Source organism: Colias eurytheme, chromosome 4 (genome assembly GCF_061535395.1).
Source record: "Colias eurytheme isolate Ceu_HAF_F1 chromosome 4, ilColEury1 Martin Lab GWU primary, whole genome shotgun sequence".
In the NCBI taxonomy this organism is placed as follows: Eukaryota; Metazoa; Arthropoda; class Insecta; order Lepidoptera; family Pieridae; genus Colias; species Colias eurytheme.
Genome location: NC_142983.1, coordinates 1,935,082 through 1,960,746, shown reverse-complemented (window position 1 = coordinate 1,960,746; position 25,665 = coordinate 1,935,082). Strand labels below are relative to the sequence as shown.

Genomic DNA, 25,665 nt, shown 5'->3' with positions numbered 1-25,665 from the left:
CGCATTACGCGATCCTAGAGTCATAGAATTTGTTAGTTATATTTCCGCCGTGACTTTTAGGATTTTTTATTATCCCGCTCGCATTTTGCGCTCCTAGAGCCATAGAACTTGTTATTTATATTACCGCCGTGGCTCTTAGGACTTTTATCAACCCGCGCGCATTATGCGATCCTAGAGTCATAGTTTTTCGCTGTATCTTATGATTGGTTTTAAATGGTGACCCATTTAGGGCGGGTGGATATGGTAACGCCAATATAATTAAAATAGTAAATGTAGAAATTAAACGTTTATTGTTTGTGGTGTGTTCCTTCATCCTTCCCTACATACGAGCACAACCAATCATCGCGTGGTCACTAACCACGTGACACGTCCAATAAGACGTGAACGCGACGTTCGTGTCGCTGAAGTCAGTCGGGTTCGCTCCGTGCCTTCGCGAGGTTCGGGACTCGGCCACCGCCGGAGAGCTTCCACGAGGCTCTCTAGATCATCAGGCATTGTGCCCTTGTAACATCACCGGGGTATCCCGTGCCCCGGCCCTTGGTCGCGCTCACCGCCGCGTGTGTGTTTGTGTGGAGTGTGGGACTGGACGCCGTTCTTGCCCGCCGCGAGCTGGAGGACCCTGACCGCGTGGCGGCGCGTGTGTTCTGGACGCTACTCCCTCCGACGAGGTACGTGCCGTGTGTATCCTGTCTATCCCTCTTTGCTAACACCACGTAGATCTAAATACAGTCCACTTTCATATCGAGAATATATTTACGTATATTTTTATATTGGCGCGACCAAAAGCCGAAGAAGTTAATCAGCGAAATAAATAATATAGAATATATCGAAATAAATCATACAACTGGTGTCTTGAAGGAATTTAAGGAGCTATCAGAATTTGGGGACGCTTTAATTAAAATCTTAATTCATCTGCCTTTCATCCTTTGTTTTATTTTAAGCAGATGCCGTGTATTTTTAATTTCTATATAATTTTTTTTATTCATATTGAATGTAATTAATTGTTAATTCTTATGTAAACATATAAAAGCTGACATTTAAAAATTATTAAAATCAATACTTATATTACAAAGCTGAAGTGTTTGTTTGTTTGTTTGTTTGAACGCGATAATCTCAGGAACTGGTCAGATTTAGATAATTCTTTCAGTGCCCATTTATCGAGGAAGGCTATATACGTTAAAACCAACAGGAGCGGAGCAATGCGATTTACATTCATGACGAAATTAAAATTTTTACTAGAATGTGTTTTGTTTTTTATTTTTCTATTAATTTCCCTCGTAGATTCACAAATATAATTGAACGTACATCATCATTTAAGTAAGTGTAACCAATGTACCATGGCAAATAGATCTTTCTTTATTATGTACATCTTATATATAAAAATGAATTGCAAAATGTGTTGGTAAGCGCATAACTCGAGAACGGCTGAACCAAATTTCGATAATTCTTTTTTTATTATATTCCTTGAAGTACGAGGATGGAGAGGATGGAGAGAAAACGTAAACATATACCACGGGCGAAGCCGGGGCGGACCGCTAGTTATAAATATAAACCACTAATACTCAATACAAAATAGTAACAAACTCATTAAGCTACTAAAAATCTATAATTACAAAACGCAATTTCCGATACAGTAGCGGAATAGCCCGGCCATTGGCCTAACATTAAAGTCAATCATTAATTTTACGCTCTTTTTACAGCTAAAACAATATATTTGGATAATGAGAAGCAACTGGCGTAAACCGTTTCCTAATACGAAGTTATTGCATATGTGTATACTTTATTAGTCTGTGAGTTTGTCTGTTTAAAATAGGTATTAAAAATATTAACATAAATCTGTAGGTAATAACTAATAATCGACTTATTACGCAACGTACTTACTTATATTATTTTTTCTAAGAATAAAAGATATTATCGCCTTTGTGACTTCAACAGAAATATTTTCTGACCAACCCATTAATATTAATTTTGTTTTGGAACACATTTTAAAATCAAAAAAGTTACAACACATATAGGTAATTAAAACTATAATATCAATTTGAACACGTAGGTAGGTACTCAATAATGCAATATATAGATATTATATAGAAACATAAAATTTCATTAGTTTACCATCCACATAACACCTACGCGTATAATTAACCACTACTTTAAAGGCGGTAAAATCTCTTTCACATTTCCTTATCACATTATTAAGAGGACGCTAAAAATCAAACACTCGTATCAACGATAGGACACACATAAACATATTTTAACACAGCCGTTAAATATAATCTCAGCTTTAAAACTTTTTAACGACTTAATAAATATTTGAAAGAGCAAACAGAGAAAGTCTACATTGTATTACAGATAATAAATCAATGTATTAAAAAATGGCGTCTCCCCAAAATTATTGCGTTTTAATTTAAAACAGACGGCTGTTAACCGCGCCCTAATCTAATTTGATTTTAAAGTTCGCTTGGAAATATCAAATTTGTTACAGTAAAACTCGGTAATCAAACGTAGTAAATTTTGATGAAAAATATAATTTTGGATTAAGATTAGAATTGAAATGTCTTTGACGAAGACGAAAAAACATAATGATATTCAAAGTTTAGGTATTTTAATTTCATTTCCTAAACATAATCTGCTATTATTCAAACTAATCTGCATTCATATAATGATGTATATTTAGGTAGATTTAAACATACAAAAAATGTAAATCTGTAACAAAAACTACACAATCTCAAATTACTGGCACAGACTACAAATTTTCCATGTTGCCATATTATCTTCCTATTTAACCCAAATTTGACACCAATTGCAACTTACATTATTATCACACGAGTTAAAACAAAAAGCCAACTAAAAACGAGTCTGCATACCATACGAATAAATCAACATCTCTAACCCTTTAACTATGAAATATGTTCCAATGTACGGGACAAAAAGACCCCTTGCTACCGCATCATTATCCATACTTTGTTTCATTTCCGACGTAAGCTTATTTCGTATCGTTCATTAGAAGCTGTTCATTATTTCACTTATTATGTGACACATTGTTATAAGAGAGCCTTATATTTTTTTATAACTGTTTTTTCCGTGACGCTGTCTACTTTATGGTTGCATTTTCTATACGGCAGAAAATAGAGCTTCGTTCGATATTAAAACTCAGAAAGGTATCTTAAACATAATTTTAAGATTCGTTTAATAAAATATTTATTTTACCTCGCCTTTGTTTATAGTCACAACTTTTATTCTGTTTTCCTTATAGCTAATAATAGATAATAATTGATGTGATGTTATTCAAATAAAACAAGATATTATGATATAAAATATTAGGTATACAAAAATCATGTCGTATTTTTTTCATAGATAATATATGAAAGACAACATTATATGACAATAACAATACAAACACTACCATGAAAATTTTGGCAGCCTACGAACGTATCGCTCGAGGCATGAGGGCATAAGCACTTTAAAATTTATTGAATTTTCCTGTAGGCACTCACCCTTTACCAGCCCTTCATTTGGTTGATACCGTAGGCTGTTCTTTTTTAAACTTGTGCTAAAATTGACGGGAAACGTGAGAAACGTCATACGTCACAATGTTGAGCGCAAAAGTGTTTGATGGTAAATTTTGTTTTTAAATTTACGTAAACCAGTCTGGGTAAATAATAAATAACTTGTCTACATACTTATTTTATCAATTAAATAATAAATTGTAGCATAAAAAAATAAACATATTATAGTCATTGAGGTATTATTATAGAGAGGACACCACGAACAAAATCTGTGTAATAAGCGCGGCGGCGCGGGCCGGCTAGTGAGTCATACACTTTGTAGATATTCTGCCTCTTATTACTTATAAATTAAAACCAATCAATGTAACAAATAGATATTGTTTATCTTATTAAAAAAATATGTATAAAATTATCAATTAAAACCAAACAATGTAACAAAAAAATATGGTTTGAGACGATTGACTCTAACTCGTGTTAGAAATAGTGTAGTAGCGATGCCCTCTCTAGTACGTAGTACATAGTACCTCAATGATTATAGTCAAACTTTTTTTTCCAATGTCAATATGTATCCAACATGTAAATGATTACTGGCCAGTAACAAATGTGAATGAGAACAAAATTTCAAATTTCGAACGCCCGTTTCCCGCGTACGGTCAGCAAATAATTATGAAACAAGCGCTGACGCTCACCGACACAGGGCAAATAAAGCTTTGACTGAAACATTGTCCAGAACAATGGGCTTTGATTGCAGCGTCAGGTGTCCGCGGGATGTTAAGGCATCATTATGTCATGCTTGAACACTTGTGATAGTGATAGTGAATACTTTTTTACGTGTCACTGATAAATTTTTATACTCTTTCATAAAAACCTGTATAAAAATATTAAAAACATATATACTACTACATACTGTTACCTATTAACTAAACTCAATAAAAAACTTGGACTCTAAAATAAACACACTATGAATGAGCAATCTGAAATCAATAATGAAATACTAGAATTCTATTCCATTCAACTATGAAATCACGCCAAAACGACACTTATCACCGAGAAGATAGTACGAGAGGCGCTTGAAAAAACACATAAGTAGATAAAGACTAAAATCGCTTGCACGTGCAGTTTAAACACGTCTGGTCGACATCGTTAGGTAATCAAATTTGTTTTCAACTCACTAACGAGCGAGTGACGGTCAGCCTGAGTGAGTCGCTTACAAATAGACACACTGTAAATTGTAATATGTTGTGCCAAATGGTTCGACCACTACTGCATGAGTTTATTGAATTAGTGCACTTTATATTTGCAGTTAATTTGATATATTTAGTACTAATAATAGTTTTAGCTGTTCATGTGTTACCAAATTAAGAAAGTACTACAAGAATTTCTATTGATTTTGGTGTTGGATGCGTTTGAATTTAGCTAAGATAAGAAGTTAAAGTATGGTCTAATAGAAATAAAGATAATTAGAACATGCAACATCATTTATTAGAATCACGTTCTTTTACATATTTAAACATGCATTGTTGTGTCTAATCGATATTTCAATACACACGATTGATTAATAATAAAATGTAAAACACCCCAGATTTAAAAAGCTAGAATCATCTGACCGATTTTATAAAAATAAATTACAGGAATCATTTGTATTTCACTAGAATTGTAAATTCTTTTGTAGCTTCAGTCGCTTTCTAAAGCAACTTTTGCTATTCCTACAAGACGTTATACGAAATACAATAAAAGCAATCATACTTTTTCTTTACCTAGAATGTAGAATGAATAAGTCATTTCTAGAGATGATTACTTTTTAAAGAAATATTTACGTATTTATGGGTTGCATTCAAGTTTAAAAATATATATTGCAATACAATATTACTACATATTTTATCATCTCTTACTGCTATTGATATTGAGATATATTTCGCATTTGACTGAGGCATACTTCGTATATATTTTTTTAACTTAAACAATAGAGAAGAGAAAGTAAAAACTGGAAGTAGCACACATACCCACAACATACAGGATGTATTAATCTCCGCTTACAATGACCAATTAAAAAGCGGGATTTCAAAATAGGAATTTCAAAGTCAACGACAATGACATCTATTGTCGACCACAGACTCATTAGGAAAAAGGAAAACAATTAAACGGAACACGACAGAGCAAAAGTTGTGTAATTAATTTACTAACCTTTATTACGTCGCTATGTTTCAGAATTGTTTGTGTGCAGCGAAAATTTTGCTTTCCGTTATAGTGCAAGAACTAGTTATTGTTTAGACTGAGAAATATATAATATGGCTTTTTGCTTAAAATAAGGAAACATGACTACAGACATGTTTTGTTGTTGGTGACCATTCTCAGAGTATTTAAAAAAAATCATCATTGTTTTTTAATCAAATTTGGATATAAAAACTTTTTCGATAAATTTTATAAGAAAATTTTCAAAACCTTCACATTGGAAGTGGTTGTAAATACTAATATACTAGCGCTCTTCTTGATTGCTGCAGCGTTTTATTCTTTTCTATGTTTTATTTAGCCATAAATATATCTATTTAATACTTTAAGGAAAAATGATTTGAATTTGCTTGTTTCTTACGATGATAATAAGATACATTTTTGTCGATATTATATTTTTAAACCCAGGAAAGCACGAGCGAAGCCGACACAAGCGTCGTGTTATCTATGTGCACGTTTACACGAAAATATGCTTATTTGTAACTCTTCCAACCAGCTCCTGGACTATTTGTACACACATGCCCCGAAACACTGCAGGCGCTTCCTTTGACCATTGTGTTATAATTCAGTAAACGCTATTGTTCACATCGTCATGTAGAAAGGCATTGAATACTATTGTTTTCAGTATTTTAATTTTATTTTTTATTCTTACTACGCGGCGTTTCAAATATCATATTCTCTAGTACATTTTATTGAAAAAAAAATTATAATATTAGCTATCCCAAGATGCGAATTAATGTTAACGATGCTTTTGATAATTAATTTTTAAAATAGCAAGATAGAGCCGGCAATTAAAAAAAAAACAATATATGAGGTACATCAAATAAGATTTTTATAGTACTTACCTAATATTATATAACTAGTAACTTGTAGGTATTACAAGTTACATAAACAAAACACTTACAAAGAATAACTTTAATTCTCCACCCAAAAAGCTTCAATCTCAATGATTTTTTATCTGTATTTATAAAACCTTAAAATCATGACATTGTATCGCTTTGGCGCCAAGGTGGTCCACTAAAATAGCGATCTTAAAGCAAATAATGTACATCACAGTATCCATTACTCAGATTTACGAGTACTAAACAAGGAAAAGATTATCTTTTTACGTTAAAAGCAAGTTTTTACGATAAATATAACTTTGTACCAGAATAGAAAGCATTTCCTTTTTCATTCTATAGAGATGATGGTGAATATACATAGGCTACGTATTATTATTATTAAATATTTTACAAAATGCTCTATCGTTGTTATAAACGTTTTATTGACAAAATTTTAGTGTAGTCACAGAATACATAATATGTAGTAGCTAAACGTTAGTGTAGTGTAACTTCTTACCTATATAACATTTTATGCAAATCGGGTAAAGTGTTTACAATAAAACAATATAATACAATAAAGTAGATTCCATAAACTAAGACTTAGGCTGTTAAAGTACAACCGAAAGATCATAGAAACCCTTTCTTACCATTATTATAAACGATCTTATAATATGTAATTTTGTATTACTACCATGTCATGATGTCACAACGTTTATTATTTGCAATATAACCTAAGACCACGTCATTGTCACCAACTCTACTATCTGATAAACCTGTACAAAATGATGTGCAATTCAAGCTTCCAAAACTGGAATCGTAAAACAGAATCGGTGACATGTCAATCCGGAGTTTATCTTGCCATCAATCCGTAGAGCTATCTGTTTGATTTACACAGCACAGATACATCCAGCTGACGAGTGGACTCTAATCTTTATTGGAGACAAAGTTACAAGGCAGAAAGAGCTGAAATACCAAATATGTATGTGTTGACGAATGTTAATAAGTAACAAGCATTGTGATCGGTTTTATGTGATTGATTTTATTTTAGCAAGGAATTCTATATGTTATATTGTGTTATCATTTAATGCAAAGTTTAGAAAATAATGATAAAATGAGCATTAAATAGCTGTATTCTAAATGGATCTATTTCGTTTATGTCTATCAGTCTATGAGATTAATAATAGTATTTTAATAGAATATGCATATTATATTATAATAAATTGATGTATATAAATTAATCGTAGATATAAAACTTTGTCCTTATAACTTCCATATTTAAGTATAGCATAGGTACGAAGCTATCCAAAAAGGAAAATACTCGCGAAAAATAAACGACTCGATGATCAAGTGCACAATAAACCACAAACTTAACAGCCATAATGACATTATACGTGTAAACATCAAAGCAGTTCCATTAATATCGTATAATGAACCGTATGCTGTATATAATACCGTATATTTTACTTCCAAATGCGGCATTGAATCCAATATTCACGTAAATACAAGTCTAATTTAGCATTAGGTTTCACCGAATCTCGTTAAATTCATGCTAATTGTAGGAGGGCGAGAGACGACCCATTGATGGTGTCACCCGGTAATGGCTTTTAAGAAATGTAATAAATTATTCTGCACCCGCCACCAGGTGACGCCAGGGCTCAAATATGGTATAAAACACAAGCTGACGCGATTATAAACGAAAATCACAATAAAATCGCTTCAAAGCAAAAGTTATAATTGACATAATATTTGTTGTCTTATAAGAGCCTAAACTACAGATTACTAAACAGGTATTTACTACGAAACTTTAATATTTTTATGTCTCAACTTATAAATTACTAGCGCTTTTTATAATGAGTCGCTTTAATACTTATTTATCTGTGTCTGCCAGATTCAATCATCATAGTTGTAAATTAAATAAAGTATGTGTGGAAAAAGGAGTTATATTAAAAGAAACAGTCTTACAGATATGCTATGGTGTCTATTTATTTAAAGTATACATTACATCGCTTATACATACAACCAGTGAGGTATCTTCGAACTTAAACTTTAGTTTACAAACTCCCAATTACCTCAGAAGTTCTACCGCATCTCAGGTACGTTCATCTCACATTCACTGTATTCCCTTTGAAATCTGCATTTTGCTATTGCAACTCGTCATGAATTACCAAGCTATTCCTTGCACTGTGGTTTAAATAATCTTTAGAAGATTATATTTACAGTGCCGTGCACACATTTCCACACATATTATAAAACAGCACGTTTAGATAGACAAGTATATACTTTAGTATTATATATTATTATAAACAATATAAATCTGAAGAGTTTGTTTGTTTGTTTGAACGTGCTAATCTCAGGAACTGCTGGTCTGATTTGAAATATTCTTTCAGTGTTATTATCATCACGCTAAGACCAACGGGACCGGAGCACAGCTCTAGTGTTGACATAAACTGATACAATATGATTACAATATTATCAACATTATGAGGTAATAATTCATAATTATTAAGTTGAGAATTACAATCAAGGCGTTTTGTACAATGTAATCACCTTATCCCAAATACCATTTTGTGATGATATACAAACAGATTTAAAACAGTAAATCTGTTTATAAAAATCGGGATATCATCACAATTCGGCACCCTTTTAAACGTTGCAATACATTTTTTAATTAGTGTATTATTTTTACATTTATAAAATTGTACACTAAAAAAATGTTTTTCCTTGTACCACTCATCAATGCTTGACGTGCGACGTGCTCTCTTATCGTTCCCGGAATTCGTCTTTTACAAAGTATTTTACCAAAAAAAGATATCTCGTGAGGGCGACTTTGTTTGCCTTAATCACTGAGAGCGATTTATATCTATGTGCTTAGTTATAGTTGTGCTTTTAAGGGAGTAGCTACTGAGTTTTCTTAGTTCCTTTATGTAAATATTTCTGTTGGATAGCTTTGGCAATTTCGTTGGTAGAAATATTTTAGACGCGCTTTTTTGTTATTGTGGATACAATACTTTTTGTTCAGATGAAATATTCTGCATCTGTTTATAAAACTGATGGGATGTTTATATTTTAAAGCGTAACAGCTATTTTTCATCTAAATATTCATATTATGTGTAGATAGAATTAAGTAAAATTTTCTGACGAGGACAAAGAATCCTACAAAATTCTCTAACAAATTAGAACTATCCTACTATCCTATAACTTCGATTAGTAGGTAACAGTATTTCAAAATTACATTAACTTTATGAAACTGGGGTATGTTAAGATCCTTGAGCGCTTTCAGTTCAACATGAATGATATTAACATTTTTCACAGGCTACAAAAGTACTTTCGTTAGTCGATTATCTACACTACTGCATTAAGCATAAGCACTTACTTATCCTATATCTGTTTTGTTCCTTCACATTCAAATTAAGCTTCAATTAGTCCACCACGAACAATCGGAGGTTCTACAAAAACCTACAAACAGACTACTAAATAATGCATCAGGATCAGCTCAAAGGGTGACCTCAAAACTTGGTACATTGGGGGGGCATCAATCCTCGTTAATAATTAAGAGTGTCAACTTACGGGTAGGGTCGAAATTGAAGTGTTTATTAGGCCTGTTACACACGGATAAATGAACACCATTAGTAATGATTTGCTAGGATTATGTGTGGCTGGAGACTTAAATGGATATGTGAGGTTATCATTTTAATATGTAAAGTTGTTATGTTACATACTATAGTCGATGATTTCGGCCTGTGGTGGCCGCCTCCTGTTAGTGACATCTATCATACTTATATTTTATTGTTCAGCTAAATTATGCCATTTTACTATGCTTAATTACAAAAAAAGAAACACATTTTTAAGATTAAAACAAATGTCCAAAGTGTTAAACAGAAGGAAAACTGAGAAAATACCAAGAACATCCCGATAGTGTGATTGTATTATAAAGAACACATGATAAAGCACAAATTAATGAAACAATGACTAGACATGGCAATAACCTCTTTCTTCTTTACCTTTTGGAATATTGTCTCTTCATAAACAAACCTACCCAGAACTGACTTTACAAAGACTTCTGTCTTCTACCTGCTGAAACTATACTATCATTGCCTACATTGTATTAGTCATTTGCTCAATTTTGTTAGTTATACTCTAGAGAACCCACTTGATAAATAAATTGCTTCTTGCTTCTCCTAGTTATACTCGCAAGTCAACGTAAGCTGAAATCAAAGCGAAATCACATCACACAAGGGTCTGAATGTGAAAAATCGGCATTTAATAGGCGGCCGGCCATTTCGTAAATGGCTCGAGTGTTTCTTGTAAGGGTGATGATTTACGCGCAAACTTGCTTCTATACAACTGGGGTGCTGATGCCATTTTTCAATGAAACCCTTTCCGTAGCAAGCTCTATTAATTTTGTTGACATTCTCGTGATTGGCGGGAATAATTTGGAAAGGTTTTCCTTGAGACTAATATTTTGATAACATAATATTAATTGAAAGTCTTCATATAGCGTCTGCGTTTGTTGAATGTTCAATTCATTCAGAAACATTAATCGCATAACAAATCACTTGAAATATAGGTAGGTACTATATAAAAAAGTTATATCTGAATAATAATTCTGTAAGTACCTAGTAGGTTACTTACAGAATTATTATCACCATACAGGATTCATTAGGTACTTCTTTTAATAATTGCCCAGATATATTCGACTATAACAACTCTTCAAAGATACCACGACGAGCTAACTACAGAATAACCTAACAACATGTCAGAGAACACAAAAACGCACAGATTACAAAAATCACCATTGAAACGGATTCTCATTACCGACTGCGGCATAAACAGGTCGCTAGAATCCAGAGCGATGCCAAGCAACCTGCGACGTCTCCGGGAACTGACATACAGGAAGCAGAGGGCACCATAATAACGTTCAAGTTGGAGGAGGTAGCGGTAAAAATAATTACTATCTCATTAAAAAAAATAGCAAGAATGCATGTGAAAGCCACTCAGTACTAATTTGTTGTTCTCGTTCAAGTGATACTTTAAGGAAAAATTAATATTATCTTGGTACAGAAGTATACAGAAGAAAAAATATCAAAAAATTATATTATTTATTCTTAATAACTCAGTCAGTGTTGCAAAATAATACAAAAATAGCAGAAAAGAAGAGCTGATTACCCAACATGTATTAAAATGTAAAGATCACAATATAATCTATTTAAAGCTTGACCTGGACTTAAATTACCTTCCTCTTCAGAAAACTCTCCTTCAACGTTCTAACGTTGCTTTGCTGAAATATTCTTTTCCAATGCTACATTATTTATTCCTTCTACTAGACAAGCCAAATCCCGCCATCAGCGCGTACCTTAAAACAAAAAGAGTTGAAGTATTACGTGCGCCGCCATTTTAAGATTACCTCGCTGCAACTTAATTTATCGCCGACGAAAGTGTTTGAATTGTTAATGTTTTACCGTAGACTAGGACTTTTTTTATTAACACTTGGCTAGAGTCCCACAATTGAAACGTTGGAATGTTTTTCTTGAATCGCTTTTTGAGAGCGTATTTATTCAGGTAAATCGTAGTTTTCCTGATTTATTGCGAAGTTCTGTTAGCATTTGAAAAACAAATAGGAATAAAATGTAACAACATGTTTTGTTTTTTTTTTATTCTTTAAAACAACATTTACTGACTGTTTTTCTCATAAGTGTAAAATACTATAAAGCAATAGCCCATCTTTCTTATTTTGAAGCTTAGTGATATGATTTAAGGAACACTTCTTAATAAAAAGACCGCCTTATTACTCGGAATATGCTCTACACTATTTTATTTCTTGAAGTACCTATATAAAATAATTGATTGATCGATGAAATGACGAATCACCTGAAAAACATCACGGTCGTTCCTAAGCAAAATCCAATGTTAAATATAGAATCCAAAGATTACAAGCTATGTTATATAGGATAAGCACAAACTAACAAGCCTTCTTTATCGCATTACAGGAGATTATCTCTTATTCGTTTCTAATAAAAGACATTTTCCTAAAACATATTTGTGTTTGAAATGCTGGAAAAGTATTTTTAGGAACCTCATTTTGAAATTATGCGGGTTAGAAAAGAAAGGTTAGAAAACCCTTTAAAATTTTCTCATTTATAAAGGCATTTTAATGCTATAAAACCAAATATCAAAATACGGGCTACCATTATGTTTCAAACCAGTATTCAATCCAGTATGGAAAAGTGACAGCGCTAGACGACCTACATAGCGCTGTCATTTTTCCACACTGGAAGTAATACTGCTTTAGACATCATCGGGGGCAGGTGACACGTGTTCCGATCCCTTAGAAAAAGTTTAATATTATAAATGGACGCAACAATCAAATTATTCCGGAGTACCCGGGGGAAGTTCATGTCAATCATGTACCATTTTCTTTAACTTAGTAATCCACTCTCACTAAATTATTTACCAAACTACCGTCAAAGTTTTGGGAGAAAGGCCGGATCACTTTTGGCGGAGCTTTTAATTGGTTCCTTCTCTGTTTTCATGTATTTTTTAGTATATAAATATTAAATACGGCTTGCTACATCAATTGGATAAAAGTTTTAGATAAAAGCAAAAAAAAAAAAAATGGTCGATGCTTATTTTTATTTATTTGTTCCTATTCCACAATTCGTAATTTAACAACCTACTTAACAACGCATTTAACAACCCGCACTTGCTTTAATACACGCTCTGTGCCGATAAAATACGTATACGGTAATGAATTACAGTTTTAATAGCAGATGTTTCTAGATAAAAATATATTTAAACCAAAAGAGGTTTCACAATTGCCGCAAAAATAAATCTTTATATAAAATACTTCTTGCAATACCATTAAAAGTCTCCCAGGTGAGCAAAACGCGTGGTCTTCGTTCAATTAAGTTCTCTTTGAAGTTAATCATCGAATGAAAAATCCGAATCTCTATATTAATTAGAAAGCGAAGCCTCGGGGAGTTTGCAAATTAATTTCTGAACTTGTTATATTAAGGTTTTATCATTCCATTTTTACAAAAATACTTACTTCCAAGCGCTTGTCTTTTTAAAAATTAGGTAAGTTTTATGTAGAGATCCTAACTACAGTACCTATTATTTAGATATCAAATAAACTTTTTTTTTATGTAAAGAACTTACGAAATAGATAAAAATGAAATCAGCCGTCTATTTCAATTACTTGAACTTGAACTTGAAAACACGATTTATAACAATTACTGCTTTATATATACCAAATGATAAAGAGGAATTTCAAGACGCTAAAAACATCGTAGGTTCTCGTTCATCGTTCTCTTTATACTATGCTAAAAACCTAATAAATAAGTACATAATATAAATAACTACTACTAATATATTTAAATCAAACATCACACATAATATCACATTTAAAACGAATTCCAGCAATCACCGAATTCCAATAACCAACATACGGAATCACAATATGATGAGTTTTATCGAGTGTTATCGAGAAGCCGTCCTATCTTGACTGTCACCCCCTAATTATTGCCTATCGGGTAGGTTTGTAATGAGAAATTTATACATATTGCTGGCTAAAATAAACATTAAATTTTAGGTTATAAAATTTGGATGTTTATCTTTAAGTAGGATCTTCTTCACAATCTTTAAATGTCGTAATATTTTTCCAAATTTTTTGTTATAATCATACAGTTACGGTTAAGGATATCAGACATTTCCTAAAGTAAATTAATTAAAGCATGAACCAATGTCACAAGATTATACAAAATCATCAGTTATACATTTTCATTCATTACTTTTCTGTTTAATAGTTTTGAAGAAGAACATCTTAAGTTAACTAACACGTAATATTAATAGCTGTATTTCCTTATAGTTATGGCACGGATACAATACTCACACACGCACAGTATGTTTAATGATGGTGAAACAATTAAACCAATCCATTTAGTACTGTTATTAATTAATTATTATGAACAAAATAATCGAGGAACTTCCTGTCCGTGTGTCCCGAAGAAATCTAAATGTAATTGGAGCGATTCCCGAATGCGGGCCCGATCGCCTGTTGATATCGTCTATCTATTAAAAGGTCATTTTTACCCTTGATTGACGAACTGTCACGCAATACATGGATAAAGCCATTGATTAATTATTTATGGGCCCTCTTCACAATGGGCAGCGTTGGCCCAACAAATGATTGTCGATGATTGCCGCCATTACAGCGATTTGGAATAAACATCTACACAGCCGATCATAGATATTTAGGCCCTGTACTATCTGACTGCCTCTACTCGCCCAACGCTATCCATTGTGAAGAGGGTCAATTAGACTTTATTCAAGTGTCAATTACGTGTCGATTGTTTTTAAATGGGTGATAGTGTTTTATGGTAGAGATAAAATTTAGACGTTTCCTTATTGTGTTGATAAAGTAATTAAGTAGCATTCTATAAGCATTCTATTTCTAGTAAGCATTCTATTTAATAATATGATGGTATTATTTGGTATGCTCATAGCTGTGCTGACCGAATTTGTTAATCACTAAAGCACACAGAAAAAAAAAATTGAAAGTTTTAAAAAGTAAAGTCAAAGGAATTGATAGCTCTTCCTTTATTGGAACGTCTTTAGAAAACAAATATTTTTTTACTTTGATAGATTTTGGACGCATAATACAAAACTCAAGATTTCTACCACAATATTAATCAAACCAAATCACCACAAAGCATCGAATTAGGTGTTTTATAACCACGCTAAAACACAATTAAACTAGTTAAGTGTGTCCACTGAATTAATAAGGGAAGTTAAACGAAGAATTTTACGACTGACCAACTTCCTAAAGTAGGTACCTACTCCTGAATTAATATAATTGTTGAGATAAAATTAATTTACATACACTTTGAGATTGGATAGAAGTTCCAAGGATAACTGATAAGGAATAAAAAGCAATAATATAATTCGCAATTGTAGGAAATAGCAATGGTTTGCCATCTTTGCTATTTAAAATGAGATTTGTGTTCAATAACAATAGAGACCATTTTTGCTTGAGGGATGTAAACATAAGGGCGAAGATATTGTTAAAGTTATCGCAAATAATATACCTAATTATTACATGTAATTTGAACTTTTTGAATAAAAGAGTCAATTAAATACGTTCTGAATGTAACTAAAGCTAATCAACATAACCCTTTCTAATATGAATACGCAAGTCTCTTTCCTCTTTAATGTATTTATCGTTAAAACATATTTATTTATTTAAACATAATATTATAATATAAAACCATTAAGTTATATTCAAATAAATATTGATGAAAATCATGAACCTTTCAACATTAAGCGCATTACAAGAGATAATGTATGTACTAATAATATTCACAACCCGCTAATATTAATATTATCATAATATTTGTAAGTCACAAAATTCTTTATCATAACCGCTAAGATGGCTCAAAGCTCGTAAATTGTTTGATAACGGCGCCATGTTTACATTTGCGCCATTTTAAAGCTTAACGGCGGTGTGAAATTTATGATTTAATAATGTTACCATCGTAATGTCGGTTAATCTATGCCAATTAATTGAGATATTTTGTAAATATACTTTTTTAGCTGGAATTTTTTGGATGTAGGTGTAAATGGTAATATTTTAGAAACTTCTTTTATGGTTATCAAAATGTGTGTTGCCGTTACGGAGACATCTAGTTGGATCAAAAAAAAATACCTAGCTTATGATACTTAAAGGTTGATTTTTTTAGGTTTTAAACAGTTATAGGTATACTTGACTAAACATATGATTTTTTTTATTTATAAACACATTATAATTTAATACCGTTTATACTATTACCGTAAGTAAAAAGGCAGTCGTGTTAGCTACCAATATATTCACAAATACAAGAAATAAGCATGTTTATCTTAATCTTAATCTGCTTTCGCAACTCGCAATGTATTTGATGCTTTTATGTAGATGTAAACATAATTATCTTTGTTGTTGTTAGTAATCAGGCCGATATTACTGATTCCGATTGGAAATAGATATTGCAAAACTGGGTTTATTTTAGTTTACTGAATGCTTTTGAGCTTTATTTGAGGTAATTTTCGTTTGACTGTAGTAATAATTAATGTTTTGATGGTTTTAATAAGGTGTATTGTGTAAATGATTCGATGGTTTAAATGTTTCGTAGTGACTTTTTGCCTAATTGTCGTAATGTTTTGATATGATATAAAAATTTTAAAAATGTTATTAGTTACACATACAAAACACATCCTTAATAAAGTTGTTTAATATTACTTACCTGTTTGTCTGTAATCAATATTATTATTTACTAAAAATAAGATACCATTACAAGTCATTGAAAAATCCATTGCCATAAAGTTTACCCTTGAACATAACACTAATAGTGCTTTTAAAAAGGACGATAAAGCATTATAAATTTATAAGTAAATATAAATAGTCGTAAAACTAAAATATACAGGGTGTCCCAAAAAGTAGTGATGAACGGAAGCTGGGAGGTAGAGGACCTAAAGGGCTATCCGAATCACCCCCATGTATGTTATGCGATTTTTCGTATTTTCGGAGTTATGACGTTTTTTTCAATTTTTCACCTATCGCCGAGTACGGTGATATTTTCACTCATGGTGACGTCAATTATTGCGGAAGGTGCTTGATTTTTTTTGTGTGCTAAGCTGAAAGATAGGCCAATTCAGTATGGTAACATTTACTATCGTTAGATCTTTGAATGGAATAAAAAAAAGAATTAAAATGCCAAGAAAGATAAAATTACCCAGTATGTTCTCCACTTCAAGGGCCCGTAAAAAAATAAAATCACATAAAAAAAGTTTTCCATTTGGCTTTTAAAAACTTGCTCTATCTATCAGGTAGCTACCCTGAAAATTTCATTTTATTATTCAGAAGGCTTCAATCGAAAAATTGAAATCTAAATGAGGTAAGTGCAAAAATTGAATTAACATGATGATTAATAAAAACAAATTAAAACCAATAACAAGGTGTTTAATTACCAGAAATTTTTAAAATGACCCCGCTATTGCTCAGTGCAAGTGCGACATCACCGTAAAAAGTTGTCTTTTAAATGTCTGAATGCCCTTTTATCATTTTTAATGGTTTCTTCTGCTACTATGAATTTCCAGGTTATTTCGTTCAAATTGTGGCAGTCTCTCGTCTTTGTAGTATCCCCACGGAAAAAAATCAATAGGGTTTATGTCCGGGGACCGTCGAGGCCAGGCTAAAGGGCAAAGATACCCTGAAAGATGGATTGGTCGTTGCAGCCTGCGCATGCGCTGGTGACGCCTGCCTTAAAGCCTGGCCTGCACGGTCCCTCGACCTAAACCCCATTGATTTGTTTCAATAGGGATACTAAAAAGACCTCGGCTACTTGAGAGAATGCTACAATTTGGACGAAATAACCCGGAAATTCATAGTAGCAGAAGAAACCATTAAAAATGATAAAAGGGCATTCAGACATTTAAAAGACAACTTTTTACGGTGATGTCGCACTTGCATTGAGCAACAGCGGGGTTATTTTAAAAATTTCTGGTAATTAAACACCTATTTATGGGTTTTAATTTGGTTTTAATGATCATCATGTTAATAAAATTTTTGCACTTACCACATTTAGATTTCAATTTTTCGATTGAAGCCTTCTGAATAATAAAATGAAATTTTCAGGGTAGCTACCTGATAGATAGAGCAAGTTTTTAAAAGCCAAATGGAAAACTTTTTTTATGTGATTTTATTTTTTTACGGGCCCTTGAAGTGGAGAACATACTGGGTAATTTTATCTTTCTTGGCATTTAATTCTTTTTTTATTCCATTCGAAGATCTAACGATAGTAAATGTTACCATACTGAATTGGCCTATCTTTCAGCTTACCACACAAAAAAAAATCAAGCATCTAGCGCAATAAGTCACGTCACCATAAATAAAAATCTCATCGTACTCAGCGATAGATGAAAAATTGAAAAAAATGTCATAACTCCGAAAATACGAAAAATCGCATAACATACATGGGGGTGATTCGGATAGCTCTCTAGGTCCTCTACCTCCCAGCTTCCGTTCATCACTACTTTTTGGGACACCCTGTATAGGCATACTTATAGCGGGGTGGCGCTCCACTGTGACCGTCTCGACTCACTGCTTTTAAATGTCATAGATTGAACTTTTATACTAATTTTGGACGTGTAAAAATAACTTTTATAGCATACAAGCTTCAATGAATTTTTGTTTATACGAAGTTCTTGTAAGTAATGGGAGCAAGAAAAAAGCTTTGGATTTCCAGAACCTAATAATACTTTAGGTTATAAGAAATTGAGTGAAGGCCAATGACTTGCGACTATACTTAACACTACACTTATCACTGTCGTGTAATAATATTATCTCCGAATGGTATAAAATCAAAATAAAAATTAAATAAATCGCTTGTAAGAATATTCATGTTTAATAAATAAACACATAAATTTTAAAACATTCCTGTTGTATTCGTAACCTCAGATAATTGGAATATCGAACATCGCTTTCCATTTTCAATGTCAAGAAGTTTTATTTCCAGCTTTTATTATTCTAAATACCGAATATTCTCGAACAAATTCTCACCAAATATGAACATTTAGATCAAGGCATCCTTTCAACGGTCAATTAAAAACCCATACAATACGTTCACAATAAAGCCACTGAAGTAGAAATTGTTGAAAATACTGCTTCAGGAAATTGAATTTTATACCCTGGAAATACGGGTGAAAGTGGTAAATTTGTTATTTAAATATGAATGTGAAATCGTCCCTGTTATTATACTGTTTAATCAGTTGTGTAAGGTATTATTTTAATGGACCCTGATACGTCCGGTGTACAGTGAAATTTAATATTGATATGAGGTTTCCTTGATCTAATGGGTTTAATGAAAACTTAAATTTAACTATCAATTGTCAACAGATGCCAGGAAATGAAAAAAAAAATACAAAAAAATGATTGAGAATTTTCTAGGGAAGCGCGTGCCATCTGAGACCACATCTTAGCTTTCCATCAGGCGAGATTGTGGTCAAGCGCTTCCCTATCTAGAATAAAAAAAAATCATCAAACATTTTCCTATTAAAATGATAGGACATAACCTTTGCCCGGCATATAAATGAAATCGTACTCTAAAAAAATAGAGGACAGTGGCTCCTAACGACACAACGTACCCCTAGTACTCATTACTTGTAGGTATTCTGTTTTTTATTGTAAAATGAGAATATTTGCTATTCATATAAACTGATCAGATAAAACAATAGATGAAGAATGTGATATCAAAATGTCTCAATACATTTAAAGCCTTTAGTATTCATAGACCTAACAAATTTTCCCTTGTTCTTGTAACCATTGTTTCTTAAACGTTAAACAAAGTGGAGGTAGTTTTCAGAGAATTTAAGAGCATCTAATCAAGATATAGCTTTAGATAAACAGTACAAATCACGGCTTGGAAAAACGCCTTCACATAGCTCCTTTCGGATGCAAATAGCTGTATTAAATTTGCAATTTAGACCTTAATAGTACCACTGGGAGTCGTGTTTAGAGGAACAAGCGGTAGCGAGTAGCGTTTAGCGATTTATTTCGTGTTATAGTTACCTTTGTACTTACCACTTGCAGGGATATGGCATTATTTACAAATTGCACGGTTATATTTACTAGAAAATTTAGTTTATAAAAAAAGAAAGATGCTCGTGTATGTAGTAGGTAAGTATTATCTTTTAAACGGTATTTGTGACATAATTTTCAAAAACTTTATACTATACGTTTTAGTAGTTTTAGTAGTAGTTCACTGCAATTGAAACTAGATTTTGAATAAATTGTTTTGTTTGAATTGAAACATTTTATTAATTAACATGTGTTGACATATTTGAAGATCATTCTATTCAAATATGTCAGCACATGTTTATTAATTTATTCAAATATTATTCATGTATTTAGTTATGTATTAATTTCATTTACTACATCATCAACAATTTATGCCTTGTACCACAAAGGAATGCTGGCAAGCGTCAGGCCTGAAGATCCTTCAGACAATGAACTCCTCCTATTGTAATGCTCAAATAGGTTCTGCCTGTTTATATACATCGTTCTATTAAACAAATTCGTTTACTATATCTTATCGTGGAATATATTTTATGGCTTCAAAACTACTTGGATATGCATATTTTGGCTGTTTATGCGATATGTTTGGTTGATAAAACAAGAACCTTTCGAAATAATGGTAGCCATATATTATTTTTTAATGGTGCCAGTATGAAAACTCAATTATACTAAACAATAGAGAAATTCTTGAACATGGAGGTTTTCATACAACTGTTTTCAAGATATGTCAAGTAAAGCTTGATAAATAAGTAAAAATTGATGTACCTACATGCTAAATATCGCATGAAATTAAATAATATTTAGTACTAGCTGTGCCGCGCGGTTTCACCCGCGTGGCTCTGCTCCTGTTGGTCTTAGCATGATGATATATAGCCTATAACCTTCCTCGAGAAATAGGCTATCTTACACCGAAAGAACTTTTTAAATCGGACTAGTAGTTCCCGAGATTAGCGCGTTCAAAGAAACAAACAAACTCTTCAGCTTTATAATATTAGTATAGAATACATGGTTATCGATGACTAGTATGAGCTTTGCAATTCAACGTTTCGATAACTTGAAGCAATTTAGATTGTAGATGCTAAATTTAAATAACGAATTTATTGACTACTAGCTGTGCCCGCGACTTCGTCCGCGTGGAATAGTGACTGCATAGTAGTTACTACTTAACACACAATTATTGAGTAAACACGTCTTGAAACACGTACTAATCATATACAACTAAATTATAAGTACATACTTACACATTATTATAAAGTTAAGAAATAAAATAAATAATAACACAAAAGAACTGTTAGTAAAATTTATTACTAAACTGAGCTATAAAACTTAGGTACAGAAGAGTTCAAAATTTCCAGGATGTGGTTATTCACCCGCTCCCATATTCCTTCTACTTTCACAGACTTTCAACTTTTCCCTTTCACCCCTAGTAAATGGCAGAACCGATTTTGATCTAAACCATGTCTAATCATACCTATATATTATGTACATGTCATATCCTTTCGTTTGGTACTCCATTTGGATTATTTATCCCCACTATCACCCCTAAGGTGCCCTATATGTAATAAACAGATTAACCAATTTTGACTAAAAAAAAACATGACTAATTGTAATTCACACGTCATTTGATATGCCGCTTGATTATATTATTTGACCACATTCGATTATTCATTCCCACTTTTACCGCTATAAATCAATAAATGGATGAACCGATTTTGATTAAATATGCCTCATCATACTTCTCACGTCAGGTCATGCCCTTTCATTTGATATGCCACTTGGGTATATTATTTGACAACTTTTATACCTATATCCAATAAATGGATGAACCAATTTTGATAAAATATGTCTTATTGTACTTTACACGTCATGTCTTTCATTAGATAAGTCACTTGAGTATATTTGATAAAATTTATTTATTTATTCCCACTTTTACCCCTATATCAAATAAATGGATGAACCGATTTTGATAACATTGGACTACTTAATTGTTTCTGACAGGTCGTCTTTTTTCATTTGATATATCACTTGGGTATAACAGACAGCATTCGTTTTTCTCATTCCCACTTTTGCCCTACATATACTTATTGGATGAACCGATTTTGAATAAAATATATGCCTCATTATACTTCTCACGTCAGGTCATGCCCTTTCGTTTGATATGCCACTTAGGTATATTTGACAACTTTTATTCCCACTTTTATACCTACATATTATATCCAATAAATGGATGAACCAATTTTGATAAAATATTATGTCTTATTGTACTTTACACGTCATGTCTTTCATTAGATACGTCACTTGAGTATATTTGATAAAATTGTTTTAATTTATTCCCACTTTAACCCCTATATCAAATAAATTGATGAACCGATTTTGATATAATTTGACTTGTTGTTTCTGACAGGTCGTCTTTTTTCATTTGATATATCACTTGGGTATAACAGACAACATTCGTTTTTTTCATTCCCACTTTTACCCCTCTATATCATAAATGGATGAACCGATTTTGATTAAATACCTATGCCTCATTATACTTCTCACGTCAGGTCATGCCCTTTCATTTGATATGCCACTTAGGTATATTTGACAACTTTTATTGCCACTTTTATCCAATAAATGGATGAACCAATTTTGAAAAAATATGTCTTATTGTACTTTACACGTCATGTCTTTCATTAGATACGTCACTTGAGTATATTTGATAAAATTCATTTATTTATTCCCACTTTTACCCCTATATAAAATAAATGGATGAACCGATTTTGATAAAATTTGACTAATTGTTTCTGACATGTCGTCTATTTTCATTTGATATATCACTTGGGTATAAACCTACATTAACAACCTACATTAAGAACTAACATTCGTTTTTTTCATTCCCACTTACCCCTATATTATAATATAATAATAAACAACTAATGTAACAAAAAAACGCATCTAATTCGTATTACCCGTTAGCGAGCTACGGTGGCACAGACAGACACGCAATACACACATAGCGGTCATAACACCCCTCTTTTTGCGTCGGGGGTTAAAAATATAATACCTACGACATAATTTCAAAGACCTTTTATATAGAAAATTTACCTAGAAGTAACCATAATGCTATTTGTGCAGGTTTTAGACTTATGAGCAAAAATCTAAATAAAGGTCCTTTGACCCCCCCTACTACCCCCTCAGCATAACCACCCCCCCCCACACGCTTGGGGTCTTTCGATATGATCATCTGGACATGTCAAGGAATAACTTTAGCGTATAATTTACGTAATAAAGTAATTCATGTATAGAATGCCTTAGCAAATGTTCGCTGTGATTACTTAAATGGTCATAACTTTTTTATTTATGAACCGATTGACATGAAATAAACACTAAATGTTAAATGAAGCTTACCACAATATATTAGTGAAAACCGCATCTAAATCGGATAAGCCGTTTCTGAGATTAGCGTGTTCAAACATACAGACAAACAGACAAACAGACAAACAGACAAAAATTTTTTTAACAACAGTTTTGGGTTTGGGATCGATTAAGTAATAACCCCTGCTAATTTTTTTTTACATATTTTCATTGTACAGACACCACTTTTCTAGAATTTTATTATATGTATTGATGATGATAAAACATTAGAAATTGTACCTCTTCTCTTTTAAGGAATAATATGCCTACTTTTTTCCCCTTTGACAGTGTTATTCTCATGATTTATATAATTATTGCTGCATAGAAAATAAGAGCCATTATTTTCCAATCTTCGTGTTTAGCAAGTAGACAGCAAATGGAATCCACCGTAAACGTGTTTTTTATATCATTTTCAATTGTCAAATCATTTTCTTGTTTTCTATAATTGTTTGTTGGTTTTGTGTTCTTTGTTTCTTTGTTCGCGACTATTTTGTCTAATCTTCCTACTTTAATACTACATACCACACGGTTTACTTCCCTCCTTAGTTAAACTGAGCATGACAAAGTTTCTTAGTGAACCAAGATAAGACGCTATTCCTAGAATCGTCGATTAGCCCAAACACTTACCCAAACTAAAGTAGATCGAGCAATAATTCGACACTTTTACTTATTTCCTGAAATAATTCATTGGGGTGGAAGAAAAGTATCGGGATAATCTAGCTAAGATAATATCCACTCAAGTGTACCGATGTCTTCGCTTAGGGCTGCGAGCGACGCCGCGGGGCGCGCTAACTGACGGGGGCTTAGTAGGGATCTCTTAATTTATGGCCTAGCTATAAATATGGGACAAGTGATGAAAGACAGAGATTTTGTAGATGCTATATGGTCGAATGAGTTAAAATCTTAATCTGAGAAAGTACTCCTTTACTTTAAGTTTCAGAATGCAAAATTAATCTACAGTCACTCATTTCCAATCGAATTTGAATACAACTTTCTAGTATTATCACCGCTCTTTGTTAATACCATTGATTTGACCCAATAATCTTCACATAGACACAAATAAAACATCATTTCACGAGTTCAAAACGCGTTCTCATGTAAAATCGCTTACGCGCTTGAATTGGATCCAAAACAAATGTTATCTACAGACTCATAGCGAGTGAAATAATCTGATTTGTCCATTTGCCGGTCACAGACATAACAAACGGCCGGTGCTTCGATTAACAGAATTGCTTTTTGTACTTTTATACCGATTATTGTTCTTAATACGTGAAAAATTAGATCTATTCGGTGAAGACATTTATCTTAATATATTGAGTGTGTTTTCTTTGTGTACAATTTCGCGGAAAGCTTTAAGTTCAAAGGTTATGAATGAGAGTAAAAGCTTAGAATAAATCTCATTGCAGAGAAGTTAAAATACGTTATTTACTTGTTGTATTTAGATAAAGTTCCCACTTACTTTTCTCATAATTTTTATTATCTAATCTAGCAAAGCTTTTAAATTTACAATGAGTTTTATTACTGGGTAAATATTTAATATTTTTCCGGCTAGTAAAGTAAAGTCGACGAACCGCTAAATTTATGGTCAAGTACATTGACACTATCTAAGTAAAACAAAGTCAAATCTTCTTTCTAAAAAAAAAAGCCGTACTACAACCATAAAACACACGATCAATACGCAATCGCCAATCAAGTGAAAATATTGCGTATTAACGTGAAATTGCCAAAAATTGGAAACTACACAAATGTAACTAATGGTCGGACGACAAAAAACATGGTGGGTAATTTGCCGCGTATTTATGGGAGTTGCATTTATCGCGTCATCCACCGATGTGGCACTGCCATTTGGTCATCATTATGCAATAATCAATCATTTAATAGAGCCTATGATAAAATAATCTCATGTCAAACTTAAAATCATATAGCTAAATAATATAACATTTATTAAAAAGATATACATGGTAATAAATAACCTTTACTATTGCCTCCTGCTTTTTTGGTTAATCAAACATTATAATACCTACCTACGAATCTAAGCTCCACGTATTAATATGCGTTAGTCAGCATTGTGAGGAATCTACTATTATCATTATTGTCAAGATGAGCTTTATCA

At 32.3% G+C, this 25,665-nt stretch overlaps 1 protein-coding gene across 1 annotated transcript in view; it reads left to right on the top strand.

The window, feature by feature from the left end:
- Positions 1-25,665, top strand: part of LOC149908754 (kinesin-like protein CG14535) — a 303,719-nt gene that overhangs the window by 166,378 nt on the left and 111,676 nt on the right. The gene's annotated exons all lie outside the window — the stretch shown is intronic.